General features: G+C 35.5%; 1 protein-coding gene across 18 annotated transcripts in view; it reads left to right on the top strand.

The window, feature by feature from the left end:
- Positions 1–17,711, top strand: part of SLIT2 (slit guidance ligand 2) — a 260,326-nt gene that overhangs the window by 55,130 nt on the left and 187,485 nt on the right. The gene's annotated exons all lie outside the window — the stretch shown is intronic.

Raw genomic sequence — 17,711 nt, 5'->3', positions numbered from 1 at the left:
GGCTTCCAATCTCCAAATGTTATATTTTTATAATCTAGTGCATAATTTCTGCATAGTTTTCAGGAGCACTGGTGACTTGTATATTGCCATAAATCAATTTGTATTTAGTGAATAGCATAAAATTGAAGGGAACACACAAATGGGAAGGGGAAGGTTATGAGGACACGCTTCAAGTTCAGAGCAGCTCAAAAACAATTAGGAAATATAATAAATGATCAGAAGAAAAGAAAAAAACGGTTAATTCTAGCATATACATATGAAAAAATAGACATCTTCAGTCTGGTACGTGAGCATTTTGATTAAAACCATCTAAGGAGTGCTCTAGAAACCCTAATATTTGAAGGCAGTTTGATTTTTTAAACAACATTAGATTTCTTGGCAGATGCCTCCATTTGAGGTTCAGAGATTCTTTTATATTAAAGAGTGGGTGTGTAATTAGAAGGGTTTGGAATTAGAGAAGTTTCAGTGTAAGCAAAGAGGAAACTTTAAAATGTTAAGCTATTCATTTTATTTTGTGTAATGTCTCAAAGCAGTAAATGTTGAAGATGGAACAATTTCAATTTTTTATTGAATCAGTCCTAGCACATGAACATTAAAATGGAAATCGCTGGGAATAAAACGTGTGTGAATTTTTGCACATTTATTTGTAGAGAAATGATTTACTTTATCTTTTTACATTGCATGATAAACAATCTTGTTTTGTGATTAACTCATCTTTTAATAAAATGTTTACATTTTTATCAAGCTAAACCACATTTCATTTGTGGGTTATGCAATGCCATTATAAAGTATGTTTGTAATAAAGACTTGCTTTATGAAGGCAGAGTTACAAGCAGAATAACTATTTCTTTACCATCACTGTGGAGTGCTCTAAGTACCATTAGTTATTCAGACAAGAGTCACTTTTAGGGAGAAATACTTTTGAGTTATTTTATAGGAAAACATTTTCCTCAAGCATTTTATCATTGAAGGAAAGGAAATATTTTGATCTTATTTTGATATTATACCAACTTAGGAAGGAAGTGAACAGCATAATAATTGGAATAAAGATACCATTATAGTGAAGTAAATTGGACTTTACTAATTTTTGTTGTAATAAAGTACTTTTTTCTCCTAATTTTTTTGTGCTTAATCTGTGTTAGGCCTTTTGCTGCTCTTCAAAAGAAGTTCCAAGTAATATCTGAATATAAAATCCAATGCAAGCAAGTGAGTTTAGGTTTATTAACTGTTGTGTGGATCCTGCCTGTAACTAAAACAATCACAGAATGCGGAGTAACTCAGTCAGGCCTTTACCCAAAGCAGAGTGAACTATAAATTTCAAGCAGCTTGCTCAGAGCTTTGTCCAGGCAGGTCCCAAGGGCCTCCGTGGCTGGTGATCCTGCAGCACCCTGGGGTGGCTTGTGCTGGTGCTTCACCAGCCTTGGCCCCAGGGGCTTTCTACTGCTGGAAATCAGTCCCTGATTTATGGTAGGATTTTTCATTTAACTGTTAAAGAAAAATTCCGTTTCTTGTAATCACGTGGCAGCCTATACTGCATCAAAATGTGGAGACTGTTGGAGAAGAGTGTGGAAAATAAATATTTGCACAGTAGCATCTACTGTAGGAAGAAAGAATTAGGTAAAACTGAAAAGAATCTACCACAGGATTTTAAAGAATCTGCTTATTCATTGGAAGTCATAGTGCATGAGTGACATACCCCATTTAAGACTGGCCCTACTTTCATCTGCCTGGTTATTGAAATTTCTGTTTCACATTATAATAATTCAGTAAATGAATTGCTACACCATCCCTAGTCAGCCTGTTTCATCCCCTGTAGCAGCAGTATGTCACTATTCAAGGAATTTTATATTTATTGATCAATATATCACTCATTTTGAATACTGGAGAGTTTAATAAAGCTGAACCAAGGAGGAGGAAATCCATTCAGAATTTTTTCTCTTGCTATTTTTCTTATTCCTTGGTATGGACCTGCATGGCATTAGTCCTTTGTTCATTGACTGTTATTTGAGTGCTGATATAAAGTTCAGGGTTTTTATGAACTAAGACTTGATGCATTTATCTTAATATATTTATTTTGTTTGTTTATGTTGCACGTTGAAATAAAGTCATTCAAATTCACCACAAACATGACTGGATTCCTTATCTGTGATTAAATGTGCTATCGCTGCTTCTATTTTCCTTCATTAAAGAATCGATCACTGAATTACATTTATTGCAGTGTTTGCTGTGGTGCATGTCAATGTATCATTATACATGAGTACACTATAAACCACAATCCTAAACTCATGCATGCATAGGCCAATCTGAGATGAGGCAGTACAGAAAGCTTTATGAATACTGTCTTCATGTAGATTTTTATGGAGAGGAAAAGGCCAGAGTGGGGCTTGCAGTCATCATTAAAAAAATTTTGAGTGTTAGAGCAGAAAAGACATCCTTTGTTGAAGTAGTCCCTGATTCCCCCCTCATCCAAGCGGACAGTGCATGTTCAAGCTCGTACTCATGGTCTGGTGCCAATTGGCACCAACAGGTCCAACTCTAAAGACTTTGGGATACTGTGGTTATTTCCATCCTATTCTTTCTTGTAGCCAACTTGTCACTTCGCTCCATGGTACCAGGAAGAGTCATGTAGTAGTGTTCCGTCAGTATCTTTATTGAGCTAGTTTGGTGGCTTGTGCCAAAGGGATATGTCAGGGCTACAGGGATTTTTTGCTTTTCTGCTCTGTAATGTGTCTCGACTGATTTGTGTTTGTATTATTTGTTCTCTTCTCAGCTCAGTATTCATTTCAAAGACACTTTACCCATCTATAACTTCTTGTATTTCTTTACGCCAAGACCACAGAGGAGCTTGTTGTGTTCCTTTTGTCAGAAGTGAGTTGTGTACTGGGCATTTAACAAAGCCCGGTAGGTTCCTTTTCATGTTGCTGCCCATTCAGTGGACAGAATTTCTCTCATTCAAAGAATAATACCGTTTAATATTTGATAGATATGTAAGATAACAGGCAGTTATGGTCATGCATTTTCCAACAGAATCATTTTCTATATCCCTGTGTAGTACGTAAGTCGAGGGTACTCCCTCTGAGGTCAGAACACTAAATTGAGGTTGCACTTCACTAAATGCTAAATGAATTGGCCAGTTTTGTTTTGTTTCATTTTGAAATTGTATCAAGTTCTCTCTTTTCTTCCCACCATTGCAAGCAATTAGTGATAGGTTAAGGTGGAGAGAGGGAAACTGTACCTCTGTTGCATCCCAGTTTTATTTCTGATTGAAAAAGATCGGGAAAGAGAAGTACATTTATTCACATAAGTATTGAGGGAAAAAATAAAAGAGTGAGGGGGTCATTTAGAGGAAAAGATTGCATCTTATTACAATTGTGTTTTAAAGTCAGGTGAATGAAAATTGCTCTAGTATAGAATTCCTTTTTAATTATTTACTTTTATTTTTAGGCACAATTATTCTTTTGTAGGTGTGAATACATTTCATGGGCCTAAAAGATTAGGAAATGTACTACAGTAGAGGGAGGAGGGAGGGTTAGTAAACTGAGAATTAATTACAAAAAAAAACTAGAAAGACTTTTATTGGTTCATTTATTTTGGCCCCTTTCCTTGTTATTTTGAGAAAGCCAATGTGCTGCTTAACAAAAGAACAGGACCCCTTAGGTATATTGAGAAGGAACATCACAAAGAGTAATAGCACTGAGGCAGGCAGTACCCTCTTGCTGAGTATTTCCCTGCCTCTTAATGGCTGTCCTAGCTCCTTTCTGATCATAGAGATGCTGCAGCAAAATCCTGGGGACGGCTGAAGATTTCTGGGTGTCAGCTTGTGAGCTTCATAAGTTACCTGGGAAAATTTTTGTTCTTGTGGTCTTGTTGATTACTAATATAAGTCAGAAAAATATAAGGTAATTTATTATCTCTTATATCTGGTGCTAAGTTATATCCAAAAAGTGCCCTTGAAAACCAGGTTAGGTACTCTTCTGCTAAAATATGTATTTCTGTTCTCAACTCCTACTTACTGCATGTAGATACCTTCTAATTCCTATTGCCTTGTTACTCTTCCGAGTTGCTTGCCTGTAAAGCTGCTTGTAGCTTTACAGAACCTGGGTCTATAATCAGAAAATGAGGGTATTAGGTCAGTGCCAGTGACATATCTTGGCCTATTTATGTGTACTGCATATGAGGTGTCAGTGGTGCATAGGGCAAAGAATTGATTACATGTCAGTTAAAATGCTTTTGGCTACTGCAACAAGTTTACCAATCTGCCATTGAGAAGATGGAGCAATAAAAGGAGACTAGACAAAGTTTTCATATTATTTGTCAAAAACTTTTTGGGGGCATTTTTTCCTTTATTTTTAACCTTTTTAAACTTCTGTCTTCAGTGTTGCTTAATTTATACTTGAAATGCTAGCAAGAAGACTGTGTTCTGAGCCATGCAATTCAAGCCACTGAGATGAAGCCAAATTGAAGGGGTAATGTTTTGTCTTTTCCAATTTTTTTAAGTAGATTATTCTCACAGTTAATATTTATCTCATCAGTAGATGATAGGGTAGCTGACCACATAATTTATTTGTCAAATATTGACGCAATTTAAAAGAAATTTAATCTCTTATAATCATTCTGTGCAACTTTTTTTTTTTTTGGCTGTGCTGATAAGTACATTTTTAAAAATTACAAAAGATAACCTATTTTAAGAAAAGCCTGGAACATCCTTAATGAGAAAAGGCAGGCTTATCAATGCAGTTGTATCCCTTCCCCTCCCTTATGGAGGAGAACACTCAGGTGTTCAAGGTTTCAAGAGAAACCATGTATATGTCCTGGAGACACAAGCGCCAAGGACATTTCAGCAGCTTTTGGACTGAGGGTGGGAGAAATCAGGCCATGCCACCTTATCAGGGATGGGAAGGGGACTTTAGAAATTTGAATCCTTTCTGATTTGCTAGAATATATGAGTTGGGAGGAAGTGTGAATGAGTTAATCTATTCTGCCTCATCCAATCCACCTTTCAGAGGATCCAAAGTCTGAAATACAAAATGTTATGGGATATACTAAGAGGATCTTAATTTTAAGAGTTTGAGACTCAAAGTAGGTATAAAGATCTTCTACCTGTTTAAATGAATTGCCCAATTTGCAAAAATGCAGCAAGTTCTCTGTACTCAATCTCAGACTCTTGCAAAACCAATCTCTAAAAAGTAAAAAAAAATAAAAATCACTGAATTCATTTTTCCTGTGCATGAAAATTACTGTTCCATGTGTGCACTTCATTACTTGTGCAATCATAAAAGCATAATTTAAATAATGATGCTCATTTTAAAGTGAACACAGATGACAAATGTCTTAAAGCCTGCTTTTGTTAACAGTTTTGAAATACTTCAGAAAAACAGAGTCTGTCTGCAATAGCTCACTTCATGTGTGATTAGGGTTACTCTTAGACTTTTACTTTTCAGTTGCTGTTCCAATTTAAATTAATCAGGAGAGAAATAACAGCAAGTTCAGTTTAGAAACATAAATTGTTAAATTATACTTTCCTGTCTAGTTGTTAGAGAAGCTTAGCATAGTGCTTAAAATATTATGGTTTGTACTTTTAGTAGAAACATACTCCTCACTGCTGAAGGATGGGATTCCTGAAGAAGGTTAGGATATTGTCTTGTAATTTAGCTATCATGTGAGATGATTTACTCGTGAATTGAGTACTAAGTTGAGTACAGCAATATTCATTTAATTTCATAATATCAAAACATTCCACTGTGCCACGTACTTTGTGAGGAGACTTGAACTGTTATATTTGCAGCTGGAAATAGAAATAAGCAACTTCATGCATAGAAAAACTGTTTAGGAAGAGGTACTTAAAAATGGTCTGGCAATTGCAGTCCAAATCACAAGCACATGTGCTCTGGAGTTTTTTCATTGTTGTTTGTTTTGTTGTTGGCATTTTTTTTTTGGTGTGGTGGTGGGGGAGGGGGTGTTATTCATTGGTTTTTAATTTTGTACAAGACAAATTTTAGTGATGGATTCAGGGAGCATGAGAGGAAGTGTTGAAGTAATCCCAGAGGATTCTGTTAATATTATCAAACTTGAATTAATGAGGTTTGAGTTGTAAATGGCCAGATAAATAGAGATGTGTTGAGAAACTTCAGATTCCACTGACTTTAAAAGAAATCTGAAGCATTTAGCAGCTTTGAACATCAAACACTTCATTGAGGATGTAAAAACCCAACCTTTACAATCGTATTTGACTCAGTCTCATTGCTAAATTCAAGATAATTATTGGTTGTGTCTAGAATAAAAGAGAAGACCAGACCTCCTTTATACCATTTGATCACTTACAGTTATCTATCTGTTTTGTCCTTTTCTCCAAGTTTGCTGATCTTGTCAGGAGTCATGATGAGCTTTTTGGGGAGGCTATTTGTACATTTTCATGTATTCTGTATGGCTCTGAAAATGTGAGTCTGTATGAAAAGCATGTAGTGTTTGCCTTGTTCTTACATCAGAAGAATTTTTTCTTTTGTCCATTTTATGCTTGTTTCCAAAGGCTTAAAATGCAAGCTTTGTTCTGCAATAATGGCTTAGTGTAGGCTTACATTGTTGATCCCCTCAGTAGATGCCATGTAATCCACTTTAGTAATGTGAATTTTTAAACAATCATCAGCCTTTGCTATTAACCCTTCTATACTAATGGTAATACCCTAGGAGAACTACAAAGGAATTTGGTGCTCAAGCTTAACATAAGACTTGAAGGACACTTAGCGGCATTTGCATTCCTTAGTCCAGTCGCAATGAATTGCAGAACTGATGTTGAACTTGATTGGTACTGTATTCAATATAAAATAGTTGATTGTGAAGTTGATGCTGAAATAACAACTTTGCAGGAGATTTCTTTGGGAATATGAAAAATTCCTTAAAAGGTCCTGAATAATTAAATACTACTTGAAGAATCTTCTGTCCTTTGCTTTTGTTCACTATTTAACTAAGCCAGTGGTGTATTGTTTTTCAAAATGCTTGTTCTTTCTTTAAACTACATATGCTTAAATAGCTGCTGAACAAAGATACGCAAGATGTATTCAGTAATGTTATTTGCCGAGCTGTTTGAGAATGAGTCTTTTTTTCCTTTTAATTGGTCGTGTGACATCTTCGTAGCCGAACATCACACATTTTCTTGATGCCTACTAGTGTGATTTTTTTTGATAACATCTCTCTCTGTTTTTTTCAATCCTACCTGTTGACTGTTCTCCCTCCCTCCCTACCTCAGTTCTTGTACGAGAACGCAGATCAGCAAAATGAAAACTGGTTGATTGCAGATATGACCTTTATTGTGAAAGAGGATGGATGGATTTTGTGTCTAAGCACCCAGAATTACTGCCCTGGGTATCAATAGTCCCACTGCAAAGACCTATCCAAGTTAACCTGTGCTTACTGCCTCCCCTTGGAGTATTTTGGGTACCTCTTCTGTGATGCAGCAGAATGGAGAGCTCTCTTCTGATTCAGTGCGCTGTGGGAAAACTGTTCCATGTTTCCTGAGGCCTGGGTTTCATGAGGAATCATTGAAGGACTATTAACCGTGTCAGTAATGTAGCTTACATCCTCACTGCAAAATTAGTAATTCAGTTCTGTGAGCTGAGTTGTCTCACAACCAAAAAAAAAAAAAAAAACAAAAAAAAGGCACCTGGCTTTGATGAATATCTCAGATAAGTAGTAACTGTGTGTGTGTGTGTTTTAGAAGGTATGGGCAAGAGGTTAGGGCCAGTACTGTACAGGAGCGAAGGCTAATTCGTCAAAGACCATAAATACACGTAGTACAGATCTTCACTACAATCTTATAGCATAGCAAGCAACTCAAAACATGTACCTTCAGAAACTTTCTAAGAAAAACATTACATTACCACAGATAGTGTTTTAGAAATGAGCATAGTTTCTTAGCAAGGACAGTGCCAGCCCAAGCAGCTACAGTCTTACAGTACCTGAAAAGAGTGAGACAACTGAGAGGATACACAAGATATGCACAAAATAAAGCTCATCCCCCTCGGCCCTGCCTCCTGGATTGCACTGAAAGGACAGTCACCTTGGGATAATCAAACAATTAAGGAGTTTACAACACAGTTAACTAATAGGCTTGATTTTACAGCCTATGTAAATGGAAGAGCTGAAGGCTGAAACGGGAAGGTTATAAAACTGTGGTCTGTATTACATGAGCACTCATCTGGTTGGGGATGCTGCCTGGAGGACAAGAAATTTCTTGTCCTCCAATAGCCATGTCTACACAAAGTGAGTTGATTATTTACTACTTTCAGTTATAAAAAACTCAAGTTCTGTTACAGTTTAGCCTTTAATTAAAAAAAAAAAAAAGTACTGAAATATGTTCTGTGGGAATTGGTTGGTTATACGTTCTGGTTTTGTTAGTCTGTCTACAAATGAGTTTGAGGACCAATATAGAATATTCATTTTAAAAGGAAATCTTTTCTACCTATGTGTATTAAATTATTGAATGGTGATTTTTTTTTGAGCCTTGCTTAAATGTTTTGAAATTTTTGTTTTGAGTGAGAAATTAAACATTATGGAAGCATTTTGCTTCATAAACTTAATTTCTAAATCATATTAAGTCTTAGTATCTGTGAAAATATTGTACATAATTCCCCCTAATGTTCTGTAACTCAATTTCAGAAACAAAATAATGAACTGAGGAATGCTCTTTAAAAAATGTCGGTACTAAAGCATAGGGTATTTTGAAAATTCTGTTATCTACTTTTCTGTTATTGCATAATGAGCAATAATGCTAGTGTATTCCAAAATTGAGAAGAAAAAAGAATTAAATGGAACAAAATAGGCATAAAAGTAGTTCAATTTAACCATTAAAATGTTCTTTAAAAGTTCTGAGTTGTTTGAATCTCATAATTTAAATTCAGAAAACTAGAGGATACTCTAAACATTCTTCTAGTGTTCATTTTTGATGCTTAAAACCTTTTTCTTAAAAAAAGCTAATTTCTGAACTAGGGAAGATTTTATATGATAACAGTTTAAGATAGAGTTGCCACGCCTGTTTTATAATGCAACCTACAGGGACATAGACTATGGAAACCTTGTCAGTAGCTGGAATAATAACTGTGGAACTTCAGAGTTGAGTGGCATTGGTCCGTAACAGCTTCAATCTAAGAAAGATTGAAACTTTGAATTGGTGGGTCTGTATGAATTTGTATGAGAATTTGTATTTCATTTTTAACTGTCCCCTTAAATATGGGTATTGTGCATGCTTTGTCTCTTGATGCTCCATTCTGTGTCTGTGAAGTCTGCTAATTCTGGATTAACATTTATGGAGTGCCTCTCCAAATGGATTGTAGTCTATGTACTCTCATAGGCTGGTTCTACCTTTGGTGAAGGATTGAGATGATAGGAATACATCTGAAAGTTATAGCCAAAGGGTGATGAGTTGTGAATCATTTCTGATTTTGTATGTATGTCAGAAACCCTGTGTGCAAAGGAGACTACAAATGAATGTGATGTTTCTCTGCCTTGTTTAACCTCCATCTTATACTGTAATTCCCCAGAGCAGTCATCTAGAACTAATAATATAAATATTAAACCTTGATGGTCTTAGCTACATGGATTCGACCTTGTGTGATTTGCTAGTTACTGCCTAGATGGATTATTAGTTGTCATCCCACACAAACAAAGGATTACTCATTGAGAAAACTTGATTATCTGAAATGATGTTGTGATGTTACATACTGTCAAAATTATTGGGAGTTTTAAAAGAAAGGGATGATCACTGGCCATTTTAGGAGAAGAGGCCAGGAAGAGTGATCTAGCTGCAGGAGATGTTGTGTTTTTGAGTTGAATCCATATAAAGGAGGGGTAAAATAAGAAGCAAAATGCTGCCATCTGAGAAATTTGTGTCAAAGCATTACGAAAAGTGAGATTTGATAGGAGTCAGAGAGCTACAAAATTACTATGCTGTTTAATAAAGACCTCTGCTTCTTCTGCTATTTAAAATTCTTCAGAAGACAATACTAACATTCAAAATGGTCTCATTAAATTGAAAGTATCAAAACTATTTGTAAAAGGGGAAAAATAGCATTGTTAAGAACTGCATCCAACAAAAAAGTACTATGTTTAAGAGGAAAATGTCAAATACATTTAAAATAAGAGATAACAGCCTATGCAGCAGCAGAATCCAGGATATTAGTGCATTGCTGGATATTTGCTCAGTATTCAGCCAGGATATTATTCAACAATGCAATGATTTTTCTATAAACTACATTTTAATACTATACTGTATGTGCATTTCAGACATACAGCAGACACAGTAGGTGATTTATTCCAGTTAAGTTGATCATGGGGAGATGTCAGTCAGAATACTGCAGCCAGATTCAGTGCACCACTCTTGCAGAAAGATGTGGGCAGATTAAAAGATGGCCTGACACAGAACAAAATAAGCTGTAGGTTCAGTAAACACAGTGTGTGAGGTGAGTTGGAAAGGAATAGTTTTGCTTAATTTAGAAAAGAGAAGATTCAGTGGTTGTATAGCAGTATTCAAATATGAATGCTTGAGGGAAGACTGGTCATTCAATTAGGAGAGGAAGTAGGAAGGATATTTGAGTTAAAGACAAGCTTCTGAAGTAGGTGGCAGCTGACCACCAAAAAGCTGCTTGTGAGGAGCAGTTGCTCAGGACTGCTAAAGGTGGCTGCAGCCCAGCTGAACTGAGTTTAGAAGAGAAGTTAAGAGATCGGGAGTCTTAGAATGGGTAAGATATACCAGAATGCTTTTGAGTTCTTTATAAGACATTTATTTGTATATTTTTCACATTGTATTTTAACTTGGAGTCATACAGAAGGATGCTGTTACAGTAATGTTTTCAGATTATGAATTTTAATTCTGTTAATATATATGATGTGCTTACGTAGTAAAGACTGAACTTTAAAGATATAGCGCAGAAAGAATCTGAGAGTTTTCAAACAAAATTAGAAAGAGGCCCTGTTAGCTAGCACTGAAGAATTATGGTATTAGAAACATTTGTAAAGCTCTCTGCTACCTAACATATGGATTCAACGTGCCTTGTGTTTGTCCAGCTGGGAGCTTGGCATACTTACCTTGAACTGCTCCCCCTCGCATGATCCAGAGGTCGGCAGACTGGTTGGAAGTGTCTGCTGATCTGCAGTGCCCTTTCTTTTTTGCTGAATGAAGCACTACAAATAAGAAGTGGAGGAATGCTGTCACCTCGAAGAGTAGATGGAGACTGAAAGCTTGTGAAGCCATGTGATGATGTTTAAATCTATTTGAGTGAATAGGAATCATCAGGACAGGTAATGGGCTGGATGATTTGGCCTTAGAATTTAGAAATTTCTCATTCGTTGTCCTCTCAAATGCCTCTTGATCCCTTCAGCTTTTTAAATATCTCTCCTGTTCTCGTTGTTGCTTCAGTCTTTGGCTACCATCAGATCCTATCTTCCATCCCTCTGCTTCTTTTCAAGTTTTATTTTGGAGTTCAGATGCTGTGAATCTGTTTAAGTCCTGTTTATTCTGTGGTGCTACTCTGTTCATTAACTGGCTATAGATTTTTTTTTCTTCACATATGTAGAGATCAGTATTCCAGTAGACAGGATAGAGAACTGTAGCGGTTCAAAATATTTGCCCATCATGGTATACTACTGATAGGTTGGCTGGAAGTATTGAGGTGCTGCTTTTTGTGAACATACATGATTGTATACCCAACGTGGTCATACGAAGTTAAATAACAAATGGACCAAATAAGATTGCATCACTTAAAAATTATTTGTAAAAAAATGTTTTATACATATACATACCACATAGCTTACTCAGTGCTTGAAGGACATATATGTTCTTTGTCAAAAGCTGGCAAGATGCATTTTTGTTTTACTTGATTTTCTTTATCATGGGCTAGGTATTAGTGGAATGGAATGGGCATGGGGGAGAGGCAGTTGATTTTTGGTAAGGCGTTATAGTGAGAACTCTTGTGGTATTCCGTAGTTTGTAGAAAGTGTCAATATATTGAAGAAGTCTTTTTTTGATCACTCTTGTTTTATTTTTATATATATATATATATACACACACAAAAATAATATCTGTCAAGATTAAAAAAAGATGTTTTTCTTTGTACCTCCTGTGCTGAAGCATCATGTGATAGTGATATTAATATGTTGAAATATGACAAATGTAATTGAATCAATAAAATGGAGTTCACATACTAACCAGAAGCCTGTTAAGGAAGGATGATTATCTTTTTGGTTCATATTTCCTGGACAAAAAGTATCACAGCAAACTTCTAATAAAGTTGAAAAGGCCTTTTTTATGATAGTGTGGTAGATCAGTTCCTTCAGGTGGCAAAAATTCATCAAAGGAAAATGGCATCACATTGATTTATGCTTTAAAACATTAAATTAATTGCTACTCTTTCTTCTGGATCAGTGTGATTGTTTCCAGTAATGTCATGTGCCTACTCAACACTTCTTGTTTATTGGAAATTGAACCTTTTTGGAGGAGTCCCAAATTGCTTGGTATTCATTTTTCATCCAACAGGAACAGTGTTTGATCACTGTTCTAATCTCCGTCCAAACCAAGCTGGCTAATTTTAGACAAAGAATCAGTGCAGCTGATAAAGCAGTGATATAATGTAGCAGAAACTTACAGCAGAATGAATGAGTCTGTATCAGCAGTTATTATTCAGAGGATGAATACACAAAAGAGTTAAGTATTCAGTAAGAAAAAAATACCATGATAAAATTCAATGTCAGGTGATGTACGTTATGATTTTTCCTAAAGAAATAAATATTAGTAAACTACAGACTAACAACATGTTACTGCAGTTTCTCTTAGTATCCCTTATTCTTAATTAATCATTTTTGTGTTAGAAATGTCAAGATGATTTTCTGAGTGCACAAATGAGGAAAAGCCTTAACAGATGTGTGTCATGTGTACCTGATGCACAGTGAAGAAACAGGCGTAAGCATCAAAGGCTTGCCAAAACTGATTTCCCTGTTAATGCTTCTAAACAAAAATTAATTCTGTCTACTAAAGATATTTCAGAGAAATGGAAGAGAATGATTCTCTTAAATGTGCACATGAGTTCTTGCATCTGCTAGGGGTGTGGGTGCATTTACAGGAATAATTGCATATCTGGGCCCTAAAAAGGACATCTTGTTTGCTTATAAACATTAACACTGAATCTACATTGGGACTGTTTATTAGAAAGTATAGATCTGTTAGACAGTAGTCTATTTGGTCTGTTTTATTTCTCTGATCTAGTTCTCTGGCCTACCTTTTGCAGTAAACATAAATAATGAGGTAGTTGTGGTGAAAGGTCTAAGAACATAATTTTCATAAGGCCATTTTCAAAGCAACGTTGTAATGCTCTTTCATAATATAGGTCAGTTTGCTAGGAAGTTAGTGTATATTATATGAAGGGTTTCAGCTATGAATTGCTAGACAGTTTCTGTAATCTTCAGTTTTTAAACTCTACTGTTTCAAAACAGAGGTGAAACCGTAAAGCTTGTCCCACTAGCTAGCAGTCTTCCCAAAGAAAGAAAATCAGCTGTGACACCACTGTAACTGTAATAGCTGGATGATCTGGACACCACCCCAAAATATTTCTGTCTTAGTGGCATACCAGAAAAGACTGTGTGTCAGTGACCTGCATTTGAAAGAGTACTGGTTTGTCAGATGCAATTTATCTGGAGATACTGGGAAAAAAATCTCCCTTGCATTGCAAGATTGCAACCCATTTCTTCCCTCTTTTAAGTAAGCACAAGTCATTATTATATTATTTGTATTACACTAGGGACTCCAGAGGGTTTTCAGATAAATCCACTTTTCTGAGCACGTGGCAAACATAGAGTAAGACAGTACAGGATCTCAAGGGATACATAGGTGAAGTAAAAGCACAAGGAAATGTGTTGATTTTCTTTTTCAGTTTCATACTGCTCATTCAATGCTGGCCAGAAGAACTCATGTTCTTCACGATTTAGCACCCTGAGCACCCTGACCAGTCTGCTGTGTCATCAGGTTTTCAGGCTGAAAACAATTTACTTGAACCTGAACCTAAGTCCAGCTCTGCTGACACAATGAAACTTCACGGATTTAAAAAACATAAAAGATAAATTGGAAACTGAAACGGTAACACTATACAGTTTATTTGTGTATAATTCGAAAAGTTGAAGGACTACATTCTCCTCAAGGAGATGATGTTTTAGGAGTTGGGAATTTGTAATTTTTCAAGACACCTGGATGGTCACTAACAACTTATTCTCAGTTCTTGTTTCATACTCTCTGTAAAGACTAAAATGCATGAAAATGTATATATTTTTTTTTTGTTCTTTGATTATAGTCATCATTTTAATCTTTCTTTGGAAATATTGGAATATGATGGTGTTCTGAGATTGTTATCTGTCCTTTTGCATGCTTTGTGTTTAGGCATGTTTTGTGAACTAGTAGTAACAGCAGCATCTGTTGGAGGTGATCTTTATTGCAACGTGAAGAAAAGCCACTGACTTGCAGCAGATTTGTCAGGTCTGATGTTTGTCAAAAATACATTTAGGACCATATCCTGAGCTGACAGTAATAAAGGCTTGGATGTAACAAGTATGTAGGTTAAGGAAAAGTAAGTAAAAGCAAGCACCCAAAACCACCTAGCTCAGTGGGATTTTCTAGATGTTTGGCATGTTTGAAATCCTTGCATTCTAATCACATAATTTTACAGGGGCCTAATTTTAGGCTCCCACAGCTGATAAAATCTCAGTGACTGAGTTTGTGGAATGTGGATATTGTTAACACTTAATGAATATATTTCTTTCTTCTTTTTAATTATTTTCTTTATGATCATACTTTATTCATTTATTTATTTTTATCCCATCTCTGCAGGTGAGGGATATGACTGCTAGTCTTCATCTCCATTCTTATTTTGAATCTTTTATCCTGATTCACTGACCTGTCTGTTTTTTCATGATCTTTTATTTTGTCATACATATTTACCATCTGCTCTTTGTGTTAGTGCTTTCTTTCTTGTGTGGCGAGAGGAAACTCTGATTTTCTGTCTTCTTCCTGATTATCTTCTTGGATCTAACTCTTAGCAAATTTATTCAGGAAATAATTTAAATAATTTCCCATGGTATTTATGATCTGGACAACAAATTTGCAGGATCTTCTAAGGAACTAAAGAACAGGCTTGGTTATACCAGTGGTTTTGTCAGTGCAAGTTGGAAAATGCTAATATAGAACATTACTGGTGATAATTACTATAATTTCATGTGTCTCTGAAACAGTCATATTTCTCTGTCTGACACTTAAAACATGTTAGCCTTTAATACCCATTTAAGGCTGATGTTCACCTTGAGTCTTACAACAATCCAAAGAAGTTTTGGTTTACTGGGGTGAAATATGCTTTCAGTGTTAAGGATGGACTATATTATCACCTCCATTTTTTTTAGAGATCCTAGTTATGATAGGTGTCAAAATTCCATCCATTTAAAATCAGTGAAGCAACTAGGACATAAAAAGCTAGCCAGTGTAAAACTACGCATTGGTTCTGAGTACAATAGGCATTTCAACTGGTATGAACAAGACTTGTTTTGAATCAATATTTAGAAATTTATTAATTCTGGAAGTGAAGAGATTTCTTAAGTATTTCTTCTCATCTGAAAGAAAATTAATGAAACTTTCAGTGTATTACTCGGATAATAACTGATGGTTCTGACTGAGGATTAGTATCTAATAATTTTGTAGTTTTTACTGAAGTATTTGTATATTTGGGGACAATTTTTCTTTTCTAGCACATCATTTTTCTTGAGGAAACTTGCTTGAATAGTGTATGTCTTTGAGAAGGCTTTTCTATTTGGTATGCTTGCTATGAAGTTTCATGTAAAAAAAGTGGTTGTAAGTGGTCTTTTTTACAAGAAGACAAAAATGAATGCTGGAAAAAAGTTGGATTGGTTTATTTGTTTTCCAGTGAGTGCTAAATAAGCAGGGTTCTATTGAGAGGCACTATATGGCAGAGTTAACCCCTTTTTTAATTACCTCTTTTGAGTACCAGATTAAAGAAAGTTTGTAACTGCCTTTTGAGTGGTTTGTATTTATCTTTACAGATAGTAATTCTGTACTTAACAGATAGATTTGCTATTCTTAACAGATCTCAATGTTTGCATTTTTTGAAGAAGGAAAAATGGTTAGGAGATGAAATAATAGTGTTTCTTAGTATCTGATTTTTTTTTGAAGTGCCCTCTTGAAGTTGGTGTCCAGAGATGAACAAAAACTTGACCACTGTTGTTTAAATTAGATAAGTGCTAACAGGGCCATTGCTGCTTTCTGATTGCTGTTATGTAGGAAGCACCAAATCAAACTATAAATAATTTGTCTTGTTAATTGACAGTAATTGGTCAGAATGACCCTGCCAATACTGCCTTCCCACAGAGCTCCTGGGATTTCGAGACTGCCAGTAACAGGTGTTAAGGTTACCTTTCCCTTTGGACTCTCAGGCAAACTGCGTCAGTTTGGTAATAGCCTGTTTTTATTTCCTGGGAAAGGCTGCATGGAATAATGGGCAAAATTATTAGCTTGTTCAGCTCAAATGATAGTCTTGTTTCTTGTATTGATCACAAATTCATGCTTTCAGACATTCCTCAACTTCTGACATGGCTGTCTCGTAAGCCCAGTTTAAAGGATAGCAGAGCTCTATCTACAATATGAGCTCCTTGGGAATTGCATGGGGTAAACAGTTCTGGGGTTCATGGCTTGAACACAATTCCACCTTATGAAGGTTATCTTTGCCTTTAAAATACAAAAACATCAATAAAGGTATAAAATGCAATAAATAACAATATAAATAAGTCTTAAATAACTGCATTGTGGTGACTTGGTAATGGACCTGGAAGAAGGAAAGGGGCTAGTTTTAGCACCTACACTAATTCAGAATGTTCTTGATGAATTGCTTTCAACAGCTTCCTTTGTCAAATATTGTTTTAAACATCTTATGAATGCCTTCCTAAAGGCTGCCATCCAACATAGTCTTCTGTCTCCCATGGAAACTTTTAATTTTTATAAGTTAATAAATCTGTGTGTTGATTTCTTTTGCACAGGTGGACTTCAGTGCTGTATTTCATAGAACATTTTAAAAATTGTTTTTAGTGAAGGTTTTCTCCTTCTGACAGCCATTTGTACTCACGTAGCAACTTCTAGAATTACTGGTCTCAGAACTGTTGTACTTTTGATGCTAACTTCTGTAGAGATGTAGGGCAAGAAGTAGATGCATCAACATAATTTGACAGGTATCAGTAATATATCAGATATAAATAAGTGGTAGAGAGATCTATCTCTGCTTCTCATTATTGTCACCCTACAGTTGACATTATATTTAGATTTTCCAACATTTTAATATCATATTTATAGTTTATACTCACAAAGCAACACAATCAAAATCTGGTTATAGCTGTCTCTATGGTTCATGATCTTGCGTTTTTGTTTTTTTTCCTGGTTCCAAATGTTTAACTCTCTCCCACTCCCATCAATATATCACCAATTAAAATTCATTATTTACCTTCAGATTTAACTTTGTTAACTTTGGTGCAATTGATTATGACCTTCCCTTCCATGGAGTTCTTTGTATTTTAATATACTTGTTTGCATGAGTGTGGAAAATAAGCAGTGGTCTTGGTATTTGTCGTTCTTTATTCAGACAGAAATTAACTTCAGTAGAATGCAAGTGGATAAAATGAGCTGT

Source organism: Cygnus olor, chromosome 4 (genome assembly GCF_009769625.2).
Source record: "Cygnus olor isolate bCygOlo1 chromosome 4, bCygOlo1.pri.v2, whole genome shotgun sequence".
Taxonomy (NCBI): Eukaryota; Metazoa; Chordata; class Aves; order Anseriformes; family Anatidae; genus Cygnus; species Cygnus olor.
This window is presented reverse-complemented; position numbering and strand designations above follow the sequence as displayed.